Source organism: Urocampus carinirostris, chromosome 4 (genome assembly GCF_059441175.1).
Source record: "Urocampus carinirostris isolate Australia breed hairy pipefish chromosome 4, RoL_Ucar_1.0, whole genome shotgun sequence".
NCBI classification, from domain to species: Eukaryota; Metazoa; Chordata; class Actinopteri; order Syngnathiformes; family Syngnathidae; genus Urocampus; species Urocampus carinirostris.
Genome location: NC_142352.1, coordinates 18,811,236 through 18,838,400, shown reverse-complemented (window position 1 = coordinate 18,838,400; position 27,165 = coordinate 18,811,236). Strand labels below are relative to the sequence as shown.

The following is a 27,165-nucleotide window of genomic DNA, read 5'->3' as shown; positions in this document are numbered from 1 at the left end:
CACCCCCTCTCCTCATAATAATCAATGCGGTCCAGAGAGCTGCCCTAGCAGTGAAGAAAACGCGCTCCCTGACTCCGAATTGAAGTCTGCAAACAGGCTGCCGCGGCGACGCTAAGCGTTATTGATGTTGTGCTGCTGCGGGGAGAAAAAGCTGAGCTTGATTTCACTGTCGGCGGGAGATGAGGTTTAACAGGTAAGTGTTACCCTGGGAAGGGCTCGGGTCACTGCAAATGGGAAAATGCATCGTTTGAATTTTAAAAGGACAGTGTGTGATATTTAGTGCCATCTGGTGGAGCATCGATAGAGCACAATCGTTTCAAGCAGGATGCAAACTCGGGACCCATATTTTGCTAGCTGCTATTCTGCGAGCTGAAAGAAATACAATGATATGGTTTACAGTTTTTGGATACAAAAAGCAGCTATAACTTGAACTTAGAAATGGTTTATTCATTAAACCATTTATACTTGAATATTAATGTCATGGTTGCCATGGCGCCCAATTGGCCCCGCCTGCTGCGGCTTGTTGACAGATTGGCTTCCCTTCCATTTATGCTCAGTGCTCTCACTCTCCCTTGGTCAGTCCGTCAACAAACCTCTGCCCCGCAAGACGTGGGTTTTGACTCTGTCCGGTTTCCTGCCTGCATTTCCTGTCCGGTATCGTTCCAGTCTACTTTTGTCCTCTTTATTATTCTCGCCAGTTTTCGTTCCCGTCTAGTTTGTCCTGTTTAATTTTGATTTACTGTTTGGATATCAATCCTGTCAATTCACGCCAGACTGCTGCCTAACGTGCATGACTCCCCATTTCCTGGAAAATAAAAGGCTTGTGTGAGAAACGTCACGCATTTGGGTTCTCGTCCTTTTCCGGTTCATGACAATTAAAGGAACAGTTCCCAACTGATTTTTGTTTCGAACCTGTATGTGTCTGACATAATCAATAAAACAAAAAGTTTTCTGTTTGCAGATAATTTTGCTCAAGCTATTCTTTTTTGGCCTTATATATATCTTTTCTCTTTATAATCTACTTTAAAAAATAATTGTGTCCAATAAAATGAGAAAAGAATATTTCTTTTTTTTTAATTGAACTTTTTTAACAACGTTTTTCTGTTTTAATAATATATTTTTGAATATACTGTCAAACAAAAAAGGTATATTTTTTATTTTACTATTCCATTTATTTTTATTTTCCGTCTGATTCCCGTTGCAGACTTCTTTTCTGGACCCGTTTATGATTTTGCTCCACCGCCCCGGCCATCGACCTGTTTTTTTTTCGCTCTCAATACTGCCTTCGTTCGACACAGTAGTGCCACTTCCGCGTTTCCAGCTATCTGCTACCCTTGACCGACGATCATCGGATCGTGGGTGCAAGTCCCTTCCTCCTTCTAAAAAAAGCTGAGTAAAACGAACGCAATTGGGTCCCGTCTCTGTTCCTGGTCTGTGACAAAACTGTAAATAGATGTTTTTATTTATTTAAAGCCCCGCGACCCTACTGAGGATAAGTGGTGCAGCTAATGAGATAAGATGAGATTTATTTAAAGTAAAATAATTAAAATATTACTTAAGATAAATAAAAGTACCTACAATCAACTATAAACAACATCGTTTTAAAATGTGCTCTAATATGAAAATCTTACTTAAAATGAGTAAAATGATCAGCTAGCAAAAAATGAACTTCTTTACCTATTTTACTGTCTATTCTCTTTTTTTCCAATTGCTGTTTTGCTGCCCATGTAATTTTTTTTAGATCACAAAAATAAAATAATTATGTTGACGAGAAAATCATCTGCCATCCGCTATATCCTGATTAAAAAAATAGTAAAGTAGGAAAAATATTACTCAAAATGAGCAAAATGATCTTCCAACAGAAAAAAAAAATTTGACAGGATAGTCTTTTTTTGTCATAATTTTTTTTTTTTCGCTCTGAAAATGCTGGTCTACCAGTGATCCCAAGAGCCAAGAAGAAATTCACAGGTTTGAGAGCGTTCTCCATTCAGGCCCCGGTGTTGTAAAATGCTCTTCCCCCTGAGATTCGATCTGCAAAATCAGTGGAAATGTTTAAATCTAAGCTTAGAACACAGTTCTATTCTATGGCATATGAACAACCTATATTTGATGTTGACAATATCTGTATATCATTTATTGTTGCAACCTCCATTGCAGCCTGGTCATCCTGGAAGAGGGATTACCTCATGTGCAGTCCCTTCTCAAGGTTTCTTCATTTTCTTCATGTTGAGGTTTCTAAGTTTTTCCTTGCCCTCATGTAGGTTTTAGATCAGGGGATGGTGTAATAATAGTCTGTTTTTTGCAATAATCTGTGGTCTGTGCAGCCCTTTGATATTCTTTGTGAATAAGGGCTATACAATTAAAAATGACTTGACTTGATTTTTTTGTTCATAAAAATGACCCATTGACCCACCCAAGGCTTTCTTATTCGAAAACAAGGTTTAGAAATATTTTACACGGTATATTCGGCGTTGGATATTTCATCAAATGAAACAAATGGAGCTTTGATTAAAGCGCAAGGACAAGAGTTTTTCGACTGTTTTTTCTTTTTTTCTCCTTTTTCACAACTTTGATTATGCATTGACCTACAAAAACGCACATGTGACCTCCACAAGCCTACCGAGCTTTCCTTCACTAAACCCAAAGGAAATTATGAGGCTTGTGCCATTGTTTTTAGTGGAGCTTTTATTCCCCCCTCCCTCAATCTCGCTCCCAATTTTTCCTCTTTCAGCCTCCTGTTGGCGTATTTGATCCTGGCCCTGGATGGCGAAACAGGTTGAGTAAATGAAATATTGATCCAAAGAAGCATGGCCTTGCCTTCACCTTGTCCCCTACGTTGAATTACTGACTCTTCCGTTCTGCTTGTAATAGGAATTATTACAGCGGGCCAGGGCAAGTAATTACTCGGCATGGCAGGGGAGGACATAGGGGAGGAGCTGACTTATATTTCTTTGGAAGAAGTTATTTACTAGACGTACTTACGTCAGCCCTAACGTATTTCCTTCCCCACTACTGTTGGACAGATTTATCTATACAGTTTGGTTGATGATCAACAATTATCAGGGCAAGAGTCCAATCAATGTCATGTAAAAATGAGGAAATGGTTTCTGGGATGCGAAAACTTCGAAATAGGAATGTAATATGGAGTCTGTGCTGTGTTGGCGTAGAGAATCCGTGTCTCGCCGCGTGTTCAACCTTTGGGATTCGCAGTATTTGGACACAGAAAAATAGAGCTGGAGAGAAGCAGTTCACTTGAGAACATTTATAACAAAGTAACGAAATAAAGTAATCGGATTGTCTTCGAACCTACGCTACACGCTAGGCAAGCTTTTGTGACTCCCTGACTCTATCCTGCCCTGTTTTCTGTCTGATCACCGTTGCCGAATTCTTTTCTGGACCCGTTTTTGGTTTTGCTCCTCCGCCCCGGCCATCGACCTGTTTTTTTTCGCTCTCAACACTGCCTTCGCTCGACACGGAAGTGCCACTTCCGCTCGTTGTGGTGGAGTTGTGCACTCTGGACCATTTGATCAGGAGTGTTTTCCCACCAAAAGGCAAAGATAAATGGTTGAGAACAGGTTTTATAAGAAAGTGGTGTGGATTAGGCAAAATGGAATATGAAGCTCTAACAGACTTTTCTACTAGGAACTTACAATATAAGGCAAAAAATAACTTAATGTCCAAAAGATTAAAACTGCACACAGCTAAATCTTTAAGATAATATGATAAAATAAGGCTAAAGTGCACTGATATGAAAGGATACATTCTTATGAATACAGCGAGTAAACTCTTAATTAGAATATGTGGATAAAAATGATGTGCATTTAATAACAACTAAATGAATAATGAGTTTATCAAAATTATAATGTTATAAATAAATAATAAAACTAACATAACCGGAAAACCTTTGCGATAGTGACAACATACTCAGTGACAGCCGCAAATGCTCATTTTGAATAATGCATTAACTTTTATATTTTTATTTTTTTAGTATTTTCCTCAGTGATTTTGTAAACATATATCATTTTTACCGTAATGTGGGACTTTAATTCTAATTTCCATTGACCTTTACACTTTTATTTCATTTTTTACCTTCATTTTCATAAACTTGTATATTAAAAAAATCCCAATAGCTCTATTTTATTATCTAGGCACTTTTATATTTTTATATTGTATTTTTTCCCAATGTTGTATTTATTTTTATAATAATCACCCCCCTCCCTTGTTTTTATTCAATTTACCATAACCATTAACATTTGTATTTTTTTTTTCTGTAGTTTTTATTGCATTTTTCTTTTTAATTGATTTTTCTAAATGTTTATGTCATTTAATATTTAATTTTACATTTTTTCCTCCATTTTTAATAAATTGAACAAGAAGTTTTTATTTTTATTTTATTTTTCACAATATTTGTAATAATCTATGAACTTTTATGTTTTAAGTGTCTTATTTAGGTAAATTTTGTATTGAAATCTCTATCAAAATTTACAATTTTACTATATGTTTACAAAAACATTTTTTCCTTTCTCTTTCCCAAAACAGTTTTTCATTTGCCATTACAAATTTATGTTTGTTTTTATGTAATTTCCCAAACATTTCTATAAACGTTTATATTTTATTCCGAGCTAATATTTTTTATTGAATTTCTATTAACATTTCCACAATAAAATTGCGTTTATAAACATGTTTTTCACCAATTCGTCTTGTTAAAAGCACACTGGAAATTAGAAAACTAAAATAGCTACGGGTCCAAAAGTCTTCTTTTCCACGTCTTGAAAAATACCGTTTCAAACTTTTCTTTTCACACAGATACTTTTTTCTGCACGTTAATGTTGCCGTCTTTTCAACAATGTTTTTTCTCCGTCTTGCAGAAATTTCCATTGACTTAGTTGATCTACGGCGCTACTAGCGTTAGCGTCCTTGCCTTTGCCGCAGTCTCTCTGGTGCTGCCAAGCCGGGTGACAACCGGCCGCATCAGGAATCTTCTGAAGGTCATTCCTGATAGGATGGAGAAACTTGCAGCCATCCATCCACTAAAGGGACAGCGCGTTAACAGGTTGGTTGATGGGTGCGCCGCAAAGAACGGAGGTTGAACTTGTGCTTCCCTCTTAAACCCAATAGCCGGAATTGGACAGAAGTGAAATAGGTGTTTGAAATAGTGGATTTTAAAAGGTCTTTTGTGTACCCCGGAATAGATTGAAAAGAAGGTATGACAGAATTACGTTCAACCCTGATTCGTGCTGCTGAAGCCTACCATTCTGGGCCTTTTAAGATGAACTGCAGTGTTTTTGGCCATAACCCGCTGCCCCCCAGTTGACTATCGCTGACAGCAGGCTCGGAGAGTGCAAATTTGTGTCATCCTTTGCAGCTCTTTTTTATCTTTTTGAAACGCCTTTGATGAACAGCACCTATGCGTCCGCTATCTGTCAGCCATTATCCATGGTTGACGATTGCTGAGAGCAGCGGCCCATAAGGGCGCATTTTGATGTTCGTTTCGGGCCACTAAATTGTGATATTGTGACCCACTTAAAATGAACTGCACTGTTTTGGCCACATTCACTACTTTTGTGATTTATTGTTTTGTTTTTGCTTATATCTTCAGTGTTTTGCCTTGCAGCACTTTGGATTACTCTCTATCCTATGGATATGGGTTCTGGATACTCTATACAACACGCTACAGTGGGTATTAGCACGTCACATTGGGTATTTGTATATTGTATTATTTTTGCTTTATTATTGTACGGTTCTCAGCGCAGGGATGCTCTGTGAATTTGAATTTCCCTGCGGGGATGAATAAAGTATCTATCTATCTATCTATCTATCTATCTACCATTCTTAACACCTTTAATGAACAGCACCAATGCGTCCACTCGCAGCAATAGTTGGCGGGGATAATGGATTGAGGCAACATGAGTGCTTTTCATTTTAAACAAAAACGCGGGGGGAAAAACAGCCACGCATGACACAAATTTGCTCTAACTGCCTTGGCTCTCTGCAACAGTCGACTGGATGATGATGGATGGCGGAAAAAAACTTTGCAGTTCATTTAGGGCAACGTGAATGCCAGGCTGCGCTTTCAGCAAAAGTTGAATGTAATACTATAATCTCTCACTACTTTGCACTTTAGTTGGGGGAAATGCCCTAATGAGGGGCAAAAACACCTGCAAATTGATAATATTGCATGCTAGGGACGCCATAACCCAGGGGTCTACTGTAATGTATTTCCAAGACTTTCTTATTCCTGTTAAGTTTGAATTTCTCAATTTTACACCAGGCAAAATAATTTGTTGTTGAATTAGGTGGGGGAAATACCATAACTTAGGACTAAAAAAATATTGTATATTTTTCATTGGAACTTGAAAATATCGTAAGCTAGCGATACCGTAACTAGCTAACTTTTTGTACAGTTCATTTAACTACAATTCTGTGTTCTGTGTTTTTATTTTTTGGATCCACAGTTTTTGTTTTGTCATATACTCTCAGTCGATTAAGGGCGTCATCTGGAGGTAAGTTTGACTCTTGGGGGCTTTTACGATTGGGCGTCGCTACTTAGCGGATTTTCATGTTTCGCAGGGCTTCTGGTCCCCATTGCTAGCCATAAACAAGAAATTACTGTTGTCGCAGATAAGGGGGCTGAATAAATCATTCTAACAAACAATTTATTGACCAATTGAATTAAAGAGCCAAGTTTATTCTTTTCATAACTCGTCTTGCCTTTTTGGAGCACAACATACGTTTTTAGATCATTATGTCAGGAAACCAAATGTTTGGTTAGTCTGAAGGGTGGCTACACACACTGACGCAGAGGTTGACTGCTGGTGGCTTGAGGCTTCTCTGAGGTCGCTAGCCTTGTCCCACCAGTTTGGCCGCTAGCTTGATTAAGTTTGGTTTCTGACTTAGCTAGGGTCTCTGGCTAGTTGTTGAGCTGAGATTTGGTCAGGACTGCGACATGTACCATCTCTGGGTTCCGGTCTCCCGGGAGGGGGGACCCCTTGTGCTGGGGTTGTCACGGTAACCTTTGATGCAAGCTAACTCCCCCCCTCTCCAACCTCACATTCCACCAGTATTAGTCAGATAACTTAGTAAGTGAATGAAAAACATTATTCACTTCACATGTTTTGATATTGTTTGATCCTTTTCTGACATTGCAGAGTTATATACAGTAGAAATGTGATGTCAGCTGAAGATACCTCCAGATCTCAACAGAACCAATGGTGCCCGACCCATTTTAACAAGATCAAACCTATCCCACATAGATTCTATTACCCCGCCGTTCTATTACATTACATCTCCATTTACCAAGCTTAAGCAGCTCCAAGAACGACTCGGCCCTCGACCTTGTCAAAGATGAGAAGCTCTGACCAGAGAAAAGAGCAGGAGGAACCATGGGATGAAAAAAAGAAATGCCCAGGTTGAACGGGATGAAGTGAGCTGATGGCGAGGAAGGCCAAAGTAGGAGGGGACAAAGGAGAAAATAGATAATCAATATTGTGGGAGAGCACGTGGATGAAGATTGAAGGATGACGTGACGGGGATTTCAGGGACGACAGTTTAGAGCTGAAAACGAATTATGAGACCATCCCACAGGTGAGCAAATGGTCTCAGGAGACGTTTGCTTTATCTAGGAAAAGAACACTTCTGTTTTGACATATCGCCATTTTCTCACTTTCATTTGCTTCAAAGATTCCACCTACATAAGCAAGGTCTCGTTGATGCGTTTGACTAACAAAACAAATTGATCACACGGTCTCTGTTGTTGATCTGTGTCCTTGCCTATCTCAAATCAGACTTTCATCGATCAGAGTAAAAAAGACTTTAACTTGGAATGGATTAAAGGACATATTGTGAATTTTGTAGCTCTTCCTTGTAGGAAAAATACTTCATCAAGAAAAACAATTTTCATATGAATAATAAGCAAAATTACATACAAACGTATGTTTTTAAAAATACTCATAGTTGAGAAAATTGTACTATATTTCTTCACATTACAGTGATATGTTACCATATTTGTGCAATGATTAATCAGTCAAGAAATATCACTCATCACAATCGCAAGACGTTAGAGGTAATGGGAATCAAACCCGGGTCGAGGTGGTGAGACTGCCAAATCCTGACCCACCAGACCACCAGTGATGTAAATAACATTTGAAAAGACATGATCACACTATTTCCTTTCATGGTACCAGAGTTCAATGTTCGAGGATGGAGAAAACAGAAAGTTGTCCGAAAAGATATAAATAAATGCAAAAATCATTTTAATCATGACCGCATGTATTCAACATTTGTCACTTAGTTTGAGCTACAAAACGAAAACAAAATCTTATCCTGATTTATAATCAAAAGATAGGGATGCACGTTATACACAAATACGATTAAACGGTGATAGGGTACGCAATAAGGCATTCTTTTAAATACTTCTAAAAGTTAGTGTTATTTTACATACTCATGGTTGTATGTCATCTTGCTGCTACAGTTCCTGTCAAAACCCAAAAACTTTGTAAATGGCTGTAAAAGAAACTATTGTAAATTATAATTAATATTAATATAATTAAATAATTGTAGACTAAATACGAGTAAAAAGATAAACTGCATCACAAACCTCAGACACCCGATACTGTCACGACCAGAACAGAAGGAGAACCCAGATGCGTAACGTTACTCACAAGTTTGTTGAAATATAGAGGAAAGGCAGTGCCAGCGATCCAGTACTCGCTGAACGCGGAAAGCAAGCTGCTCAAGGGATCGGAGCGTGTTCCGAATGCGGAAGTGGATCTTCCGGAGCGGGAGTTCGTAGCATAGTTAGACGGAAAAACAGGTCGTTAGCCGGGACGGGAGATCAGAAGGTGGTCGGGGTCAGAAAAACGGGTCGTAGCAAGAGACAAACGGGGAAATCAGGAACAGACAAGTTGAAAACGGGTGACAAAGCAGGACAGACGGGAGTCAGAGTCAAAAAAACTTGCCTTGTGAAAACAGAGGTTCGCTGATGGACTGACAACAGGCGGGTGTAAGGACTGAGCCTGAATAGGACGGGGAACCAATCAGGTAACCAGCAGCAGCTGGCACCACACGAGCAGGCACAGGTGAGTTTAATGAGTAATCATGACAGATACACCTGATCACAGACTGTACATCCTATCTACCCCATAATTTACAAGTGTTACTTTAATTAAGAAATCCAACCTTCGCTCATATTTGTTTTTTTTTCCCCATGCTAACGAGGTATGCTAACAAGAGCGCAGTGAGAATACTCGAAGAAAGTGCGAGTAAAGCGGCTGCAGTAACTTGCAAACTTCTCTCATGGACTACCCACGACTCAACAGCAGCGTAATAATTATAAAACACTTGCTGTAGAACCATCACTCCTATGCACGTTGAGTTGGTGAAGCCGCTAGTATGTGATATATTGAGTGTGATACAAAAATGGGGCAAGGCCGTCGTCTGCCTCGCGTTCTGATTGGCTTAAAACGGCGCTGTCGGATCTATTAATCCCTTCGCTACTCTTTTCTATGCACACGTATGGATTCGGGTCCTCTCAGCCTCCATAATAATCCACGGATTGAAGTGAATAAGCGCTTATTAGTTGGCCATTTATCAATTATGATGCTCTCCTCTTCCTCTTTGAGCGTCATGATCATAACTCTCCTTTGTTTCCTGTCAGCGGTTGCCAAACTGATCAATTCTCCTGATTCCTTCCACGTCCTGGCCTCGTCCTCTGCTCTCCCAATGTTCGGAGAGAGACTTTTCCAAATAATCGTGGCCGTATTTACACACGGCGACTGCGCTTCCTCTTGTCTGCCTACTTGTCTGTGAAACCCTTAGCTCTCCTTCCAGGGAGGACTTAATGAATATTTCCCTTTGAGAGGGCGAGTGTAAAACAAACACAAGCCTCCTCCCTCAGCCGGCTTCCTTGGAGGGAAGATGCAAGACACATGAAAGGCTTGAGAGACCAGAGAGCAAATACGCTATTTTGGCATCTGCGCTGCATGCTCTCCCTTCACAAAATTATCTGCAGTTTTCTGGTCGTCTCACCCAGTAGTTGTGATGGCAGCGAGAAAGGGATCCTCAATGATTCCAAAATCAGATGTACAGTATGTGAACGGGACAATAGAAAGAAATACGCATAATTACATGTGTAATTCATACCCGTCAACCTGTACGGTTTTGCCGTACAAAGTAAGTTTATTATGCATTTTAAGAGGTGTACGACGTACGAGAAAATCTGTACGGAAAAACGCAAATTGGACAATTATGGGTACCATCCGGTATACACCGGCTATCACGAAACGGCAAATCAATCAAGTGAAACGAGTTCACCGCAGAAGCCTCTATCTCGGTATCGTTTTTTTCGTTGCAAACGAAGCGAGCGGTTTGATGTAGTGAAAGGAAGTCCGTTTCTTTTTAGAGAATTGGCTTTTTTGGCTCAACGCATTAAAGAGAGCCGGCTCTCAAGTGGCTCACTTTCTTTGATGCATTATATTATGAATTATTATGTTGTATAAAGAAGTTAATAAAAAAAAGGAAGTATAAAATGAGAAAATGAAAAAGACAGGTTTGTGGTTATCCCTTTAATCAGTATATTACCAACAATAATTTAATGCAGAAAATGAATTCAAAATTTGAATAAGAAAATTCTACTGTCAAGTCAAGTCAAGTCAAATTTATTTATATAGCCCTTAATCACAAAAATGTCTCAAAGGACTGCACAGGATTACAGTTACAAAATTACACAATTACCTGATCTTAAACTAGCAAACCAGCATGCGGGCAAGGAAAAACTCAAAAACCTCAGTGTGAGGAGAAAAGAGAAACCTTGAGAAAGGACCTCACATGTGGTAATCCCCCTTCCAGGATTGAACAGGGTGAATTACAATTAGCATTACTGTACACAGAATAGTAAACACTAGGTAAGATGTTGAAAATGTCCGGAAAGAGCATGACATCAACGACGACGCCAGCTGGTAAATGCAGGGGTTGACATGCTGCAGGTCAGACCCCGGTCCGCTGACCCATCCCAAATCATCCTTCTCCTTCGTATCAGCCAGGCAGGCCTCAGAAAAAGACAGGACAAAACAGAATACGAGGTGGGCATCAATCATATGCTTTGGAATAGAAGTGTGTCTTAAGCCTCAATTTAAAAACTTCCGTTGAGGTTGCAGATCTTATCTCCAGAGGCAGGGCATTCCACAACACCGGGGCCCGGATGGAGAACGCTCTCGAGCCCGCAGACTTCTTGGCTCTCGGAATCACAAGTAGACCGGCATTTTCCGAGCGCAGACTCCGTGCAGGAACATAGGGGGAAATCAAATCAGAGAGATAAGAGGGTGCAAGCCCATGCAAACATTTATATGTTAATAAGAGAACCTTAAAGTCACATCTTAAGTGGACTGGGAGCCAGTGCAAGTTGGCCAATACAGGTGTAATATGCTCAAACTTTTTAGTCTTAGTCAAAAGTCTAGCTGCCGCATTCTGAACCAGCTGCAAACTTTTAATGCTAGACATCGGGAGACCAGAAAGCAATACATTACAGTAATCAAGCCGAGAAGTAATAAACGCATGAATTAAAATCTCTGCATCTGATTGGGACAGCATTGAACGAATCTTCGCAATATTACGGAGGTGGTAGAAAGCTATTCTAGTAATATTTTTCACATGTAACTGAAACGACAGATTAGGATCAAATATAACACCTAGATTTTTGACCGAGTCACTATGGGTGATATTACATTTGTCTAGGTTCAGGGTAATGTTTGAAAACAAATGACGACAGTGAGCTGGACCAATAATCAACATTTCAGTTTTTTCTGGGTTAAGGCGTAAAAAATTATTTGACATCCATCTTTGAATCTCAGTAAGGCAATCCTCCAGATTTCTAAAACTTAAATGTCCAGTTTTTTCCAGTGGCACATACAGTTGAGTGTCATCTGCATAGCAATGGAAACTAATATTATACTTGCGGATAATGTCACCAAGCGGGATCATATAAATACTAAAAAGAAGGGGGCCAAGTACAGAGCCTTGAGGAACACCACAAGGGACATTAGATTGTTTAGAGGTCATATTGCCATAGTTAACACATTGCATCCTGTCTGACAGGTAGGACCTAAACCACGAGAGTACAGTTCCTGAGATACCAATGCGTTCTAGACGAATCAATAATATGTTGTGGTCGACCGTATCAAAAGCAGCGCTGAGATCCAGCAGCAGTAACATTGATGAGGCACCAGAATCTATTGTTAAAAGGAGATCATTGGTTACTTTTGCAAGGGCTGTCTCAGTAGAATGATTTGCTCTAAATGCTGACTGGACAGTTTCAAAAAGGTTATTTTCTGACATGAAGTCATTTAGCTGCTGTGCAACGACCTTTTCAAGTAATTTCGCAAGAAATGGCAGATTTGACACTGGCCTATAATTACCTAGGCTTTCTGGGTCAAGGTTAGGTCGCTTAAGCGTGGGTTTAATGACGGCAGACTTGAAGGCTACAGGAACAATACCCGAGGATAGCGATATATTAATAATATTTAAAACTGATGGTCCTAAGATCTCAAACAGATCCTTCACCAGTGAAGCTGGAAACGGATCAAGCAGGCACGTAGTTTGTTTGGCCCTACTGACCATCTGTGTTAGATTATCAAGGGACAATTCATTGAAACTGGAGAATGTTTCTAAACAACCGCTGACACAGTCCATACCTAGCACCTCCACATCTTTGATATAGGAGGAGGAAACAGAGCGTTCTTTTAAAATTTCATTCCTGATTAGTTGAATCTTTTTATTAAAAATTCCATAATGTCATTAGCAGAATGAGTGCAACCATTTGGGTTAAGTTGTTGTCTGGTAAGTTTCGCCACTGTGTCAAATAAAAATTTTGGATTATTCTTATGTTCAACAATAATCTTAGAGAAATACGAAGCTTTAGCTGAGGCAAGAGCTACTTTATATTTCAGCAAACTGTCACACCAGGCCAGTCGAAAAACCTCCAGCTTAGTAGTGCGCCATTTTCGTTCAATTTTTCTGCAACTTTGTTTGAGTAACCTAGTTTCTTCAGTAAACCAAGGTGTATTCTTCTTGGGTCGGAATTTATACTTTAGGGGCGCCACAGAATCAAGAACATTTACCAAAGCAGTATTGAAGTTGTTTGTAAGTGAGTCAACAGACCCAGTGTACGAAGGGAAGGCTGCAGTTACCGTAGGTAATAATTCTTTTAAGGCTAACACCGTTTTAGGGCGGATATTGCGACTGCTAAAGCCTATATTTTCCTTATCACAGTAAACATTAAACAACACCTCACATTTAACAAAATAGTGATCAGAGATGGCATTAGGATACGGTAACACTGTAACATTTGAGGCTACTACGCCACGGGTCAGGACAAGATCTAGAGTGTTCCCATCTTTATGAGTTGGCACATCAACTATTTGATTGAAACCAAATGTATCCATCAGTGACTTAAATGCAATTGCAAGTGAATTTGATGGGGAATTTATGTGAACATTAAAACCACCAATAATTACAACATTATCCGCATATGTAACTAAGTCTGTTAACAAATCAGAAAATTCTTCCAAAAAATTTGAGTATGGTCCAGGTGGGCGATACACAACAACTACATAAATTGGTGTTGACATTAAGGACCTCATAACAAGTGCTTCAAACGTTTTAAAACTAGTAGGGGTATTAGAAGTAAATTTCAACCTATTTTCCGATATAAGAGCAACACCTCCACCTTTTTTGCATGGTCGTGCCAAGTGCGCACTCACAAAGTTAATTATATTTGCATGTACTTTTCCTTCTGCAAGTGAACGTCCAAGCTACTTAATTTTTGAACTTTTTTTATAATAACCTCATTCATGGATCAGGATCTCACAACAAAATGTTAGTTAACAATATATATGATATAACGAAACACATGTACAATATAACACGTTAAACTACATAAATAAACACGTTTTAAAAAAAATATGGTGTAAGATTATTTTGTATTTTGTAAGGGAAAATACAACAGTTTGTAAGGGCATGGAGCCCTGGAGCTTGACAGGTATGGCAATTGTACAACTAGAATCCATACAGTGTGCGTATTTGCCAAATTCAACAGAGGCAGACAATGTGTCCAATAATTTAGAATTTTGAATTGTATCGATGGTCATTGATATCAACATTTTGAAACATTGTATGCAATGAGATTAGCCATGGCACTCCGGGGTGAAACATGCAATATCAAAACTTTAAAGAGAAAAAAGAGAAAAGCTAGGATGAATAGACAAAAAAATGATGATAATTACAATATAGTGCTATATATATTTACACAATACATACATATATACATGCATATATTTTTTGCACCGCTTATACTCACTAGGGTTGCAGGTGTGCCAGAGCCCATTCCAGCCATCTTCTAACAGTATATATATATATATATATATATATATATATATATATATATATATATATATATATATATATATATATATATATATATATATATATATATATATATATATATATATATATATATATATATATCTCATCTCATCTCATTAGCCGTACCGCTTATCCTCATTAGGGTCGCGGGGATATATATATATATATATATATATATATATATATATATATATATATATATATATATATATATATATATATATATATATATATATATATATATATATATATATATATATATATATATATATATATATATATATATATAATATAGTAATTTGAAAACATAAATAATATTTGTATCATGTTTGTTCTCCTAACTGAACCATATAATTTTCCATTATCAAACTATTTTTGAATAAACTTTACGGATCCGCTAGGGAATGCCAAATAGCTGCATGCGGCTCCAGATCTACTTGTTGCGGACCCCCGGGATAAATATTTCCTGATTTGATTTTTCAAGCACAGATTTATGCCATAAATATTTACTGATTTCATTTTTCAACTACAGATTTTTGACATACAATTTGACCATTTTAAGTTGGGATTTTAGGCCATAAATATTTACTGATTTCAGTTTATAAACACTGATTTTTTTCTGACATATAATTCGACTGGTTTCCGTTGGGATTTCATGCCATAAATATTTACTGAGTTCATTTTTCAAATACAGATTTTTGACATACAGTGGAACTTCGGTTCTCAACCATAATCCGTTCCAGAACCCTGTTCGAAAACCGATTTGTTCGATCACCGAAATCAGTTTTCCCAATAAAAATAATGTAAATCGTTTAAATCCGTTCCAACACCCTGAATGTTTACCTTGAATGTTTATCGTAAACATAAAGCTAACCCAGGCTAATCGTACGTCCGCGTTTTCGTAATCTTCCGTATGAAAGATTACGCTAACATGAACGTGTAAAAATAAAAAAATCAGGTCGTTTACAAGTCATTTAGCACCCGGGTCTCCACAACAAGTGGTGAGCGGTTCATTGGAAAGGGGGCTCCGTTCCAACACCCTCAATGTTGGGCTCCGTTCCAACACCCTGAATGTTTAACGTAAACTTAAAGCTAACCCATGCTTATCGTACGTTCACGTTATCGTAATCTTATGAATAGTATTTCTTACCTTTGTGGTGGTCAGCAGAAGGCGCTCGCACACCTCCTTCATATTTGGCTATTATTTCTTTCTTAAATGCAATAGTTGTACACACTACTTTTCTTTTTTCACCTGTAGCAACTTTGCTGCTTGCACTGACTTTCTTCGGAGGCATAATAAGGGGCTAAAACACCCGTACGCCGCTGAGCATCGCACCCTAGCGTACGCACTCACGCATTACCGGCGTTCGAACTCTGATTTTTTGACCGAACAGCGAAGCAAGAATTTCTCGAAATTTTTGGTCAGACACCGATTTGTTCGAACTGAGAGGCGTTCGAAAACAGAGGTTCCACTGTATAATTTGATTTGTCTCCGTTGGGATTTTATGCTATATTTACTGATTTCATTTTTCAAACACAGATTTTTTGACATAATTTGAATTGTCTCAGTTGGGATTTTATACTTTAAATATTTACTGATTTCAGTTTTCAAACACAGATTTTTGACGTATAATTTGACCTGTTTCCGTTGGGATTTCATGCTATAAATATTTACTGATTTCTGTTTTCAAACACAGATTTTTTTGACATAATTTGAATTGTCTCAGTTGGGATTTTATGCTTTGAATATTTACTGATTTCAGTTTTCAAACACAGATTTTTTGACTTATAATTTGACTTGTTTACGTTGGGATTTCATGCTATAAATATTTACTGATTTCTGTTTTCAAACACAGATTTTTTTGACATAATTTGAATTGTCTCAGTTGGGATTTCATTCAGATTCAGATTCAGATTCAGATCTACTTTATTGTCATTCTAGTACACGTGTATACAGAACGAAATGTCGATACATCTGACCCGCACAGTTTCCTTGAATGTACAGATATAAATAAAATGTATTGAGTTGTAGTATTGAGTGCTAATAATATACTAAACAATTATGGCTATGTATAGTATTTTACAGTAGCACAAATAGTGCAAGAGGAGTAGCCAACCAGATGTGCAAGATGGGCAGTCAGGTAAACAAGTCAGGTAAACAGAACAATAACACTGTAACAATAACACTGTAAGTACAATAGTGCAGAGAAACAGATGTGCAAGGAGTGGCTAGCTATACAGAACTGCCAGTAGTTGCCATAAATGCCATAAATATTTACTGTTTTCTGTTTTCAAACACAGATTTTTTTTGACATAATTTGAATTGTCTCAGTTGGGATTTTATGCTTTAAATATTTACTGATTTCAGTTTTCAAACACAGATTTTTTGACTTATAATTTGACTTGTTTACATTGGGATTTCATGCTATAAATATTTACTGGTTTCTGTTTTTAGTCACAGATGTTTTTGACATATAATTTGGCTGGTTTTTATCATCCCCCATCTTGTCAACTGGAAATCTGCATCTCTCGTTATAATTCCGTCACTGGTCTACAGCATGTTTCAAAGTATCTGAAGAAAAATGGAATCCCGCATGAATGATTCATGTCTGCCGTTTCCCCAAAAACGAGCCGAGGGTGGTGTGTCGTTTCCCACTTTTGAAATGTACAGTGTGCCGACTGGCGTGCAAGCCCGGTGTATGCACGTTGATCAAAAGCTTAGAAAGTGAAGGCTGCATGAGCTTGTTTCGTGGGCACAGATGGCACGCACTGGAGCAGGGGTGGGCAACTATTCTGTTTCAGGGGCTGCATTGGGTTAAAAAAAATGGGGCTAAGAAGCCAATCATGGACACCTATCCAGTTTTTTCACATTTGAATATACAGTACATGCTATATTTCTTTTAATTCTATTTGGTTTCAAACCATTCATAATTAAAGCAAAATAGTATATTCGAACCCTGTTTTAAGCACGACCATTTATATTTGGTTTTGTAGTATCATTGTTGTATTTTTTTAAATGTATTTTTGTAGTATTTCTGCTGTCGGATTTTCATCATATTTCTGTAGTATTTTTGTAGTTTTGGTGTAGTTTCTTTTGGTAATATTTTTGTAGGATTACTACAGTTGTATTTTTATAGTATTTCTGTTGTAATATTTCTGTAGAAGTATTTTTCTAGTATATCTGTTGTAATATAACTTAAGTTATAATTTTGTATATTAGTAATACTGTAGTGGTATTTTTGTAGTATCTCTTTAAAAGTATTTTTCAAGTATTTCCATTGTAGTATTTGTTTAGCATCTATGTAGTATTGTTGTAGTAATTCCAGAGTGGTAGTTTTGTAATATTACTGCAGTTGTTTTTTTAAGTATTTCTCTCATTGCATTTCAGTAGTGTTATTTTTGTAGTATTTGCCGGAATATTTCTATAGTGGTAGTTTTGCATTATAGTATTAATGCAGTAAAATCTTTGTAGTATTACTCTAAAAGTATTTTGAAGTATATAAATTGTAGTATTTCCGCAGTATCTTAGTACTTAGTACTATTTCCATCATAGTATTTTGTAGTATTTCTTTAGTATTTTTGTCATAATAATGCAGTTGTATTTTTGTGATATTTCTGTTGTAATATTTATGAAGTTGCATTTTTGTATCATGATATTACTCTATTAGTTTTTTTTAATTAAAGCAAAATATTATACTGTATGAGGCCCCTGTTTTTAAGCACTAAATTTGATATCCAGTTTTCCAATAATTTTGTAGTATTTCTATGGTAGTATTTTTTGGGGTAGACACACAAAGGGACACTATGGACAAAGATAGCGCCCAAAACAACGTTGTTTTACTCGTGGTAATGTATTTACTATTATATATTGTGTCATTATATTTTGACCATTTTCATTCGGCAGGCCTGATGAAAAAGCCTGCCGGGGCGCATGTGGCCCACGGGCTGTAGCTTGCTCACCCCCTGCACTAGAGGCTAGAGGCCGTGGACTGAAGCCGACGTGCTGTATCTGTTGGTGTCTGGAGAGGAAACCACCCAACCCCCCACCCCGGCCAATTACAGTCGGTCCAAATGAAGGCAATCTCACCACATGCCTCCAGGGAAGCTTTTGCAAATGTATACCCGGACTCTCCTCTTCCATCTCGGGTGTGGATGATGCCAGGTAGCCCGCCGCTTGGAGGGGGGGGGGGTAGGGAAAAAGACGAGGAAGGCAATCTGTATGTGTCCTTTGAAGCTTGTCTTATGGCTTTTCTCTGTCAGGTTTCTCTCCAGGGACGCTGGAAAACGGAGTTTGGGCATCCAACCTGAAATGTCTCGGCTTCCGTGTAGCCCCCAGCAGAAGATGTGGACTAACGTGTATGCTATGAAGAAGCTGGACACTTTATTAGGTAACACTGCGGTTTGTAATACAACAATTCTGAAGCTGAGAGATAATTGTTTCTTACTGATTAGCGTGAAGGGCTACCAGCCTTATATATATTCCTAAAATACATACTATGTCGTTACTATGTTATTATCATGATTTAACCAAGATGTAGGTATTAGAAATCATATTTCGTAGAAAATCACAATAAGTCATTACTTATCTTCAGAACCTTTCTGCAGGCGACTCAGGTGTTCTTAGGGGGCTGCATGGCGCCTGTGGGCACTATCGGGGCCCCTGCATTCAAGGTTGATAATTTTTTTCAAGGAAAAAGTTTTTGTTGAAATGACGGCCAAGAAACTCAAAAAATTGCACGCATGTATTGTAGGTGCTTCTAGCTGTTTTACGTATGTAGAGGAATTTTAAAAATAATAATAATAATTTGTTTGTTCACCAAATTAACCATTAGGTGGCGCTGAAGATAGACCACCAGAATTAGTTTGAAATAGTCTTATTGAACTCTAAAGGAACAGATCCTTAAAACTTTATCTTCGGTTTTACTTTTATGTTATAAATTTTGAAGTTCATTCATATTGATAGTGAATACACTGAATGAAAAATATAAACACAACAGAACGCAGCGTAGTTTGTTTCTAAACAAACTAAGATTTATTTACTGGGCAAAAAAAATCAATAGAACAAACATTGTATTAAGAAAAACATGCATTTCTAACTAACGAAAGGTACCATGCGGGGATGGGAGAGGTAGTTCTGCAACAATTGGAAGTACTGATCTATCAGCCCAATTATATGATAATCAATTCATTTAAATGATCGGGAATTACTTCAAGGCGTGTCAGAATGAAAGTAATTGCCCAAGCACCAAAACGGCTGTTTCTTTCCGATGTTACCTTGGTCAAAAGAAACCTTACATGGGGAAGGGTCAGTGCGATTTATTAACTATTTTTTTAGCATTCTTTAAAGGGACAGTGGGTATTATTTACATTCACATGATGTCAGAGCTCAGGAAATCTAAGACCAGACAGACCGTCTTCAAAATGCATAATCCCGGAAAAAAATTGGAATTGACACATATACATACATATATATATATATATATATATATATATATATATATATATATATATATATATATATATATATATATATATATATATATATATTTATATATTTATATATATTTATATATATATATATATATGTGTGCAGAGTTTGCATGTTCTCCCCGTGCTTGTGTGGGTTTCCCACAGGCACTCCGGTTTCATGTCAGGTGAATTGGCTGGTTTAAATTGTCCCTAGGTGTGAATGAGCGAGTGAATTGTCTGTCCCTGTGTGCCCTGCGACGGGGTGGCAAACAGTTCAGGGTGTCCCCTGCCAACTGCCCGAGGACAGCTGAAATGGACTCCAGCACCCCCGTGACCCTACTGAGGATAAGCGGTGCAGATAATTGATGGATGGATGGGCTTTTGTGACTGTTTTTATTGTCACATTTCATTCTAGTCCAATCAAATATGTTTTTTCCCGACTGGTAAAAACGAGGTAGCTCCACATCACGCACCCGCCACCTTATGTACGACATGTCACACGAGATTGTTTTCACACGGTATTCGAAAAGGAGAACGCCGCCCGTCAATCCTCGGCTTGTGTGTTCGCTTTGCGTTATCAGCGGGGAAATTGATTTCTGTGTCCATCTTGTTTGCCCTTCCCTTTGTGCTTCCAAGCTCAATTTGGAGCGGCCTATGATGTATTGACGCACGCGCCGCAAATTACCCTGCTAAAAGATGCAAGCGCACAAAGCGCCGCGCCCGAGCCGATAGCTCCTGTCTTTCCATTTGTGTGACGGCTCGCCGTTGCCGCGCACGCCACGTCCCGATTGCTAATGTTTGACGCTCTAAATAGCATGTCACTGGTGAATAATATGAGGATGATATTCTCCTTGTGGTGAAAGCTTTTCTAGCTAGTTCTATTTGTCATGAGCTGAGTAAGAATAGGCCCCTTTTAATATTAAAAAAATGTTCTTGCACAGGGGTCGACAAAAATTCTGTGCAAAGTGATTCTGGTTGAATATGCCTTTTCAAAGGAACAACAGTTATTTTTCCGTTATTACTATGTTATTACATTGATTGTACAAACCTTGACTGTGTAGGAGTGGAGTGAAAATAGGCTTAGTCAATGAGACTTTTTTCTAGTTTTTACAGATAATACACATAATATCTTATACCACTTACAAAACAGATACAGTACAGCCCCCCTGATACAACGTCTTCACTTTACACTTTTCACTTTTCTCTTCAAGTTGTGATTTATGTTTTTCCCCCCTCTTCTTTACAGTCTTTTTCCCTCCTGTAAAACGTCAATAACAAAACATGTGTGTATAAAAACTTGAAAATTGAAACTTTTTTGTGTTCATTTTGTCTCCAAGATGCCGCTCTTCCATTGGTCGATGTCAAATCAAATGCTGGTCTGCAATTTGTTTTCATCATAGCATCATGAAAGTTTCAAAAAGGTTTGGCCGGATTTCCTCCCACAATGCTTTTCTACCTATTCAGTTTAGAATCATGAGCTTTGCTATCGGTCCCAAGGCTTGCATTGATGCCAAAGGGAGAAGCCAAACCTGATAACCATAGAAAAGAAGGTCCCGACAGCTTTCACTGGTTTACCCCTGCCGCATCATACAGGTGCCCTGCCCATCCCTTAGAGCGCATCCAAACATCCCACTATCCTTTAACAACACCTCTCCACTCTAGCTTCCACTACATTTAGACCTCTTTCCTCCAGTACACTCATAACACCATCCATCCACATCAATCACGGCCTTCATCTTGGTCTCCTTCTATTTACTTCTGCTCTGTAGATCCTCTTCAACATTCGCTCCTCATCCATCTTCTCTATGTGTCCAAACCAACCGAATGCTCTCTCATCCACACGCTTGCACAGTTCCACTGCTACTCCAGTTCTGTCTCTCACAATTTAATTTCTCAATCCATCCAATCTTGTCACTCCTAACATACACCTCAAACACTTCATCTCAAAAACATTTAAAAAAATACTGATCATTCTAGCAAGTGGAAATTCAAAATCAGTTTAATTTTTAATCTGCACTGTTCGCCCCCTCTGCATTCATTTGTTACTTCACTGTACCAGCTCAGGTAACATTACACCAAATTAAATACAATTAGATATTTCCTTTACAACTGTATTTATTTATATTATTATTTAATCATGTACACAAAGAGGGATGAGCGCCACCAGGCTGGACTTGCCCAAGATACACTACATTTAGTGGTTCCCTGATGACCCTGGCAGTTAATGGATCCGTGAACCTTGAAAACGTAAGTAGCACTTACTATATGCTATTTTGTTAATGTTTTAAACTGGCATACTATGGAACACATTTGCTGCGCATTACCAGATGTTTCAATCCCCCGCTATACAGCGATTTAACTTTGTAATCCCCTGCTCATAACGGATTAATGTTGTATCCTGGGGTCTAATGTACTACTATGTTACTACTTTGTTATTGCTATGTTTTACTACATTGTAAATAGTAAGAGTGGGGAAAATTGGCTCAGTCAAAGCATTTTCTTTAAAAAATTGTCAGAGTTGTTGTATGTAAAGACACTGTTTATGTTCATAACACATTATTCCAGATACTATTAATACAAAATATTGTATTTTCTACACATAAAGGTGCACCCCCAAAAGAATGGTGGATTTTTGTTTTATAGAATTTGCGCATGGAATTAAAACAACAGTGAGGTCTAGGGTTGCATACAAAAGGAATCAATACCTTTATATTAAAATATTTATTTTCATAATATATAAATTAACATGATGAAGTCTGGTTTCACCACTGAAAATGATTTTTGCAACAAATGATTAACCTGTTAACCACAAAAGGGGACACAAAAACCACTCATTTCTCAAAGGGGGAATAGTTATCGTATGCAGTATAATTTAACTCAATTATTGTCCAAGGCAACAAAAACAGAGGATTTTAAAAGCGTGTTCGAATGTTGACGTCAGAACTGCCGTCAAATTTCTGCGCTTGTCTTTTGTTTCTTTTTAGCAACAAACAATTGACATGTTTAACCACAAGATGGCACTCGAAAACCACTCTACATGTTTCTTAAAGACAGAACAGTTACTGTATGCAGTATGATTTAATTGTAACAACACATTTCTAGTTTTATACATGGTATTATTTTATAAGGCGCATCGCGTAATAAGGCGAACCTTCAAAATTCTGACCATTTTGGGGTTTTTAGGTGCGCAATATGGGCAGCACGGCGGCGCAGTGGATAGCGCGTGTGCGGTACAATTCTGAGGTCGTGGGAACCTCCTAAGTGGGTTCAAATCCAGCTCCCGGCCTTACTGTGTGGAGTTTGTATGTTCTCCCCGTGCTTTATAATGGCCCATCACTGATGAACTTTTATTCCGACCCAGTCTGCAGGATACCCAATTTTTCATTGGGGACTACCATATTATTGGTGACCCCAGCTCTAACAGAACCGGTGCCTTGTACTCAGCCTCACACTGATAGGAAGCCATCAATTACGGTCGCCGCCACAAATTGGGCCATCGAACCGAGTCCCTCAATTACACTCGGACCAGAACCAAGCCCGGATCTTAGGCATCCTCACCTTAACTCTCATGTCATCTTTCTCCATGTTTTCCTGACCGGCCGGGTCACAACTCGGCCTTGAGCTCGGAGATTTACGGCGCGGTGCCGCCATCTGTTATGTAGCGAGTACGTGACGTTCCGGCGCCGTCGCTGTCTCGCGTTTGTTGCTTTGTATTGCAAATTTGCAATTTGCATTCATGAAGGTATTTACATGCATTCCACACTTACAGACTACACTCGCTCCTCACGTCACGATTTACGCAGCTTTGACTTTGCTTCCAGGCACAACTCACCCCAAAAGTTGCTTTTTTTCCCCACTAGAAAAAAAAAGAAATTATTGTACAACTATTACCAGTGAGGTTCATGTCTGTTGAGGCACAGTCCAATTTTTACATAAATTACCTACTGGAATGCTTATTCTGTCAGAACCAGAACAGACGGTAGACCCAAACGCGTAATGTTTCACACCAAGCCTTATTGCAGAAGCGGAGAAGTCAAGCACGGGAAAACAAACGCCAGCGATTCGGTGATCGCTGGGCAGGAGAAGCAGGAAGCCCACGAGATCGGACCGTGGTAAGAGGGCGAAAACGGGTCGAGCAGCCGGGACGGGAGATCCGAGCGTGGTCCGTGGACGAAAAACAAGTCAGGTAGCCGGCACAGGGAGATCGAAGCGTAGTCGGAGGAAGGAATCAAGTTAGGTAGCCGGAGACGATCGGGAAGCCAGGGGCAGACAAGTAGGATACACGATAGGACAGGACAAACAGGAGCCAGAGTCAAAAAGTGTTTGCCTTGCATGTGCGGAGGTTCGTTGCCGGACTGACAAGGAGCGAATGAGAGTACTGAGTTTAAATAGGAGGGGAACCAATCAGGAAACGAGCAGCAGCTGGACCCAAATGAGCGGGCACAGGTGAGGGCAATGGGCAAATCATGACATATTCGTCATTTGATTGGTAACATTTTACATGTTTTGTTTAAAAAGAACAGCATTCATTTCATAACAAATAAATTGTATCATGAAAAAAAAACGTTACCTTTACCTATGAATGATATAAATACAGGAATATCTAATGGTTAAAAAAAAATGCATGCGTTCCCTCAAAGCAATTTTGAAAATCCCAAATTATGAAAGTACAGTAAATGTGGAAGAATTTTATTAGTAAATAAATGTAACCACTTAATATAGTTTCTATTGTACATTCTCGTTATGAGGCACATCATCACTTGCCTCATAGACTGCTGACTAACTGCTCATTGTAAAGATTAATTCTACACTGCACCAAAATAAATCTTACCCCATTGGCAGAAAGTTTCACAAATTTGAGATCTCATATTTTTAGATATACAATATGAAATTAGCAAAATTTGAGGCCTATGAATTCATTATTTGATGTGTGCAAAAAAAATCTCACCCTGTTGGCTGGAAGTAATGTAATTGTTTTATGTAAACTTTTTTCATTTTTACATCCTCCATCATGTCTTGTGTTTTTATTAAAATAGTAATACTTTACCTATAATAAGCAAATGGCAGATTGGTTGTTTTGTTTATTTTAGCTATACATATTCCTTGAAATTAGCAAAATGATCTTCCACATGCTAAAAAAAGATTGTTTTGCTTCTTTTGTTGGTGTTGTTGTTGCTGTTGTTGTCATTTCTTCATTCTGAATATGCATCACAACCAGTGCAAGGCTTCCTGATCAATGTAAAAAAAAATCGGGTAATGAAAAAATTGTAAAAATGGAAAAGTGACGAAGCTACATAAACCACAAAACGAAGCAATGATTTTTCTTGTTTTCCTGAAAAAAACCTGAAAACAAAAATGAAAATAAGGAAAATTATACTTAATATGAGCAACACTTTCCACAAATGGACTAATATTTTGTTTTTTTACAGTGTGGAACCTTACCCAGCCTACACTAAAAAAATAAAATCTGACCCCATTGGCAAAACATTGATTTCATTTAAAAATATGAATTTTCCTTTTGAGACTTTTCATGTTGCTTTTAAGATAAATAACATTTTTACTTAATTAGGTTGTGTCTTTCTGGTGTCCTTAAAAAGTTGAAAGTATAATATTTAACAATGCCCAATGAGGTTCAAACAGGCCTTTATAATTTTTTTCCACCAAGCCTTTATGGTTTTAGCTTACTTTCAGCTGTTCCGGCTTTAGAACACATTAGGCTTGAGAACAGAGGGGCGTTGCGTTGGGGGTTGTAGAGGGTTTTCATGCTTGTGCTTGCGGTTTCTGTCAGTGTAGTTTGAAAATCATGAAAGTAAGAAAAGGCCGCTTTCAAATACCAGTCAAACGCCACCCCAAACCCCTAAAAAGATGAAAAAAGATAAGTTTATTTAAGTGTGTTTCAGAAATTCACATTCCCACACGTGCCACACAAGCAATTGAAAGAGGCTGCAGTGATGGCTTAAGGCAGAAGATGGTGTCAGCGAGTAGGGAATTTAAAAATTCCAGACAGCCCCTTTGTAATGATCAAAATATTCTACCATCTCCTAGGTTTGAACATTTTGTTTATTTAAGTCTTTGGTGTGAATGAAAAAAAAAAAAATCATAGCATTACTCCTTTTTGAAAAATACTTTTTCTTCTTGCTTTCAAGTACTTTTGTCCTTAAAAGGTAGAAAATATTCCTTAAATTATGCGAAATCATCTACATTATGCTACATAAGTTTGCTTATTTTATGTATAAAGAGTCTTATTTTCCTTGAAGAACAAGTTAATATCCAGGCTACACTTAAAATAAGGAACATTTTCGCTAACGGGGTCACATTTTATTTTACGGTATTGTAATTTTTTTCTATGATAAGAAAAAAACTACAACAAATGAGTCAAATCTTCTACTATTCTATAGATTAGACAATTTGTCACATTTTAAGGACGTTTATCCATGATTTCATATTCCACGCCACACAACAATTTAAACAAGTTGTCAAGTCATGTTTATTTGTATAGTCCTTAATCACAATAAGTCTCAGAGGGCTGATTATTGCAAACCACAGACTATCATTACACCATCCCCTGATCTAAAACCTACATAAGGGCAAGGAAAAATCCAAAACCCTAAAATGAGGAAAATGGAGAATGTTCTCGAACCTGCAGATCTCTTGGCTCTTGGGACAACTAGCAGACCACCATTTTGAGAGCGAAGGCTCCGGACCGAAACATAGGGGGAAATTAAATGTGAAAGATATGAGGGAGCAAGTCCAAGCATAATTTTGTACACTACCAACAGAACTTTAAAATCATATGTGAAACAATTTGTTGAACCTCATCTCAGGAACTTGGCGCTAAGATGAAAAACTCAAGTGCTGGGTAAAAGATGGCATAAAAAGGCCTATGCCCGCCACGGGAGGTGTTTTACATCGCTGCCGCCCGCCACCCGAGTCCGCTTAATTAAGCACATCAGTTTCTTAATGTGATCACTTTTAATTAAAAGAGAATTTTATCTGGATCCGTAACAGGAGGCCGACAGTCGAAGGGGGGTCTAGGTCACGCCGCAGAAAGCAGGTATGTGTGTGAGTGCAACTTCAGTTTAGTGGGTGCGTCTAATTAATATGGATGAAGCACTAAGCCTTTTGGACTCGGGCGCCTCTCATTTCATGACTATTAATGATTTTAATGAACTGGGCTAATAAGGCCGTTTTCCTCCGTCGACTTGGAGAAGGGGGCCGGCCGATACTCGCTGGGGTCACGGGGCCCAACAGGCCTTCGCTTGGGAAATTAAAACAGCGGTT

The 27,165-nt window shown here is 38.3% G+C and overlaps 1 long non-coding RNA gene across 1 annotated transcript; it reads left to right on the top strand.

Annotated features, from left to right (window-relative positions):
• The first annotated feature begins 74 nt into the window (after positions 1–74).
• Positions 75–18,507, top strand: LOC148367045 (uncharacterized). The gene is made up of 3 exons (XR_015850186.1): positions 75–193; positions 4,869–5,053; positions 18,320–18,507. It is a non-coding gene; the product is annotated as an uncharacterized LOC148367045 (long non-coding RNA).
• Positions 18,508–27,165: the final 8,658 nt, after the last annotated feature.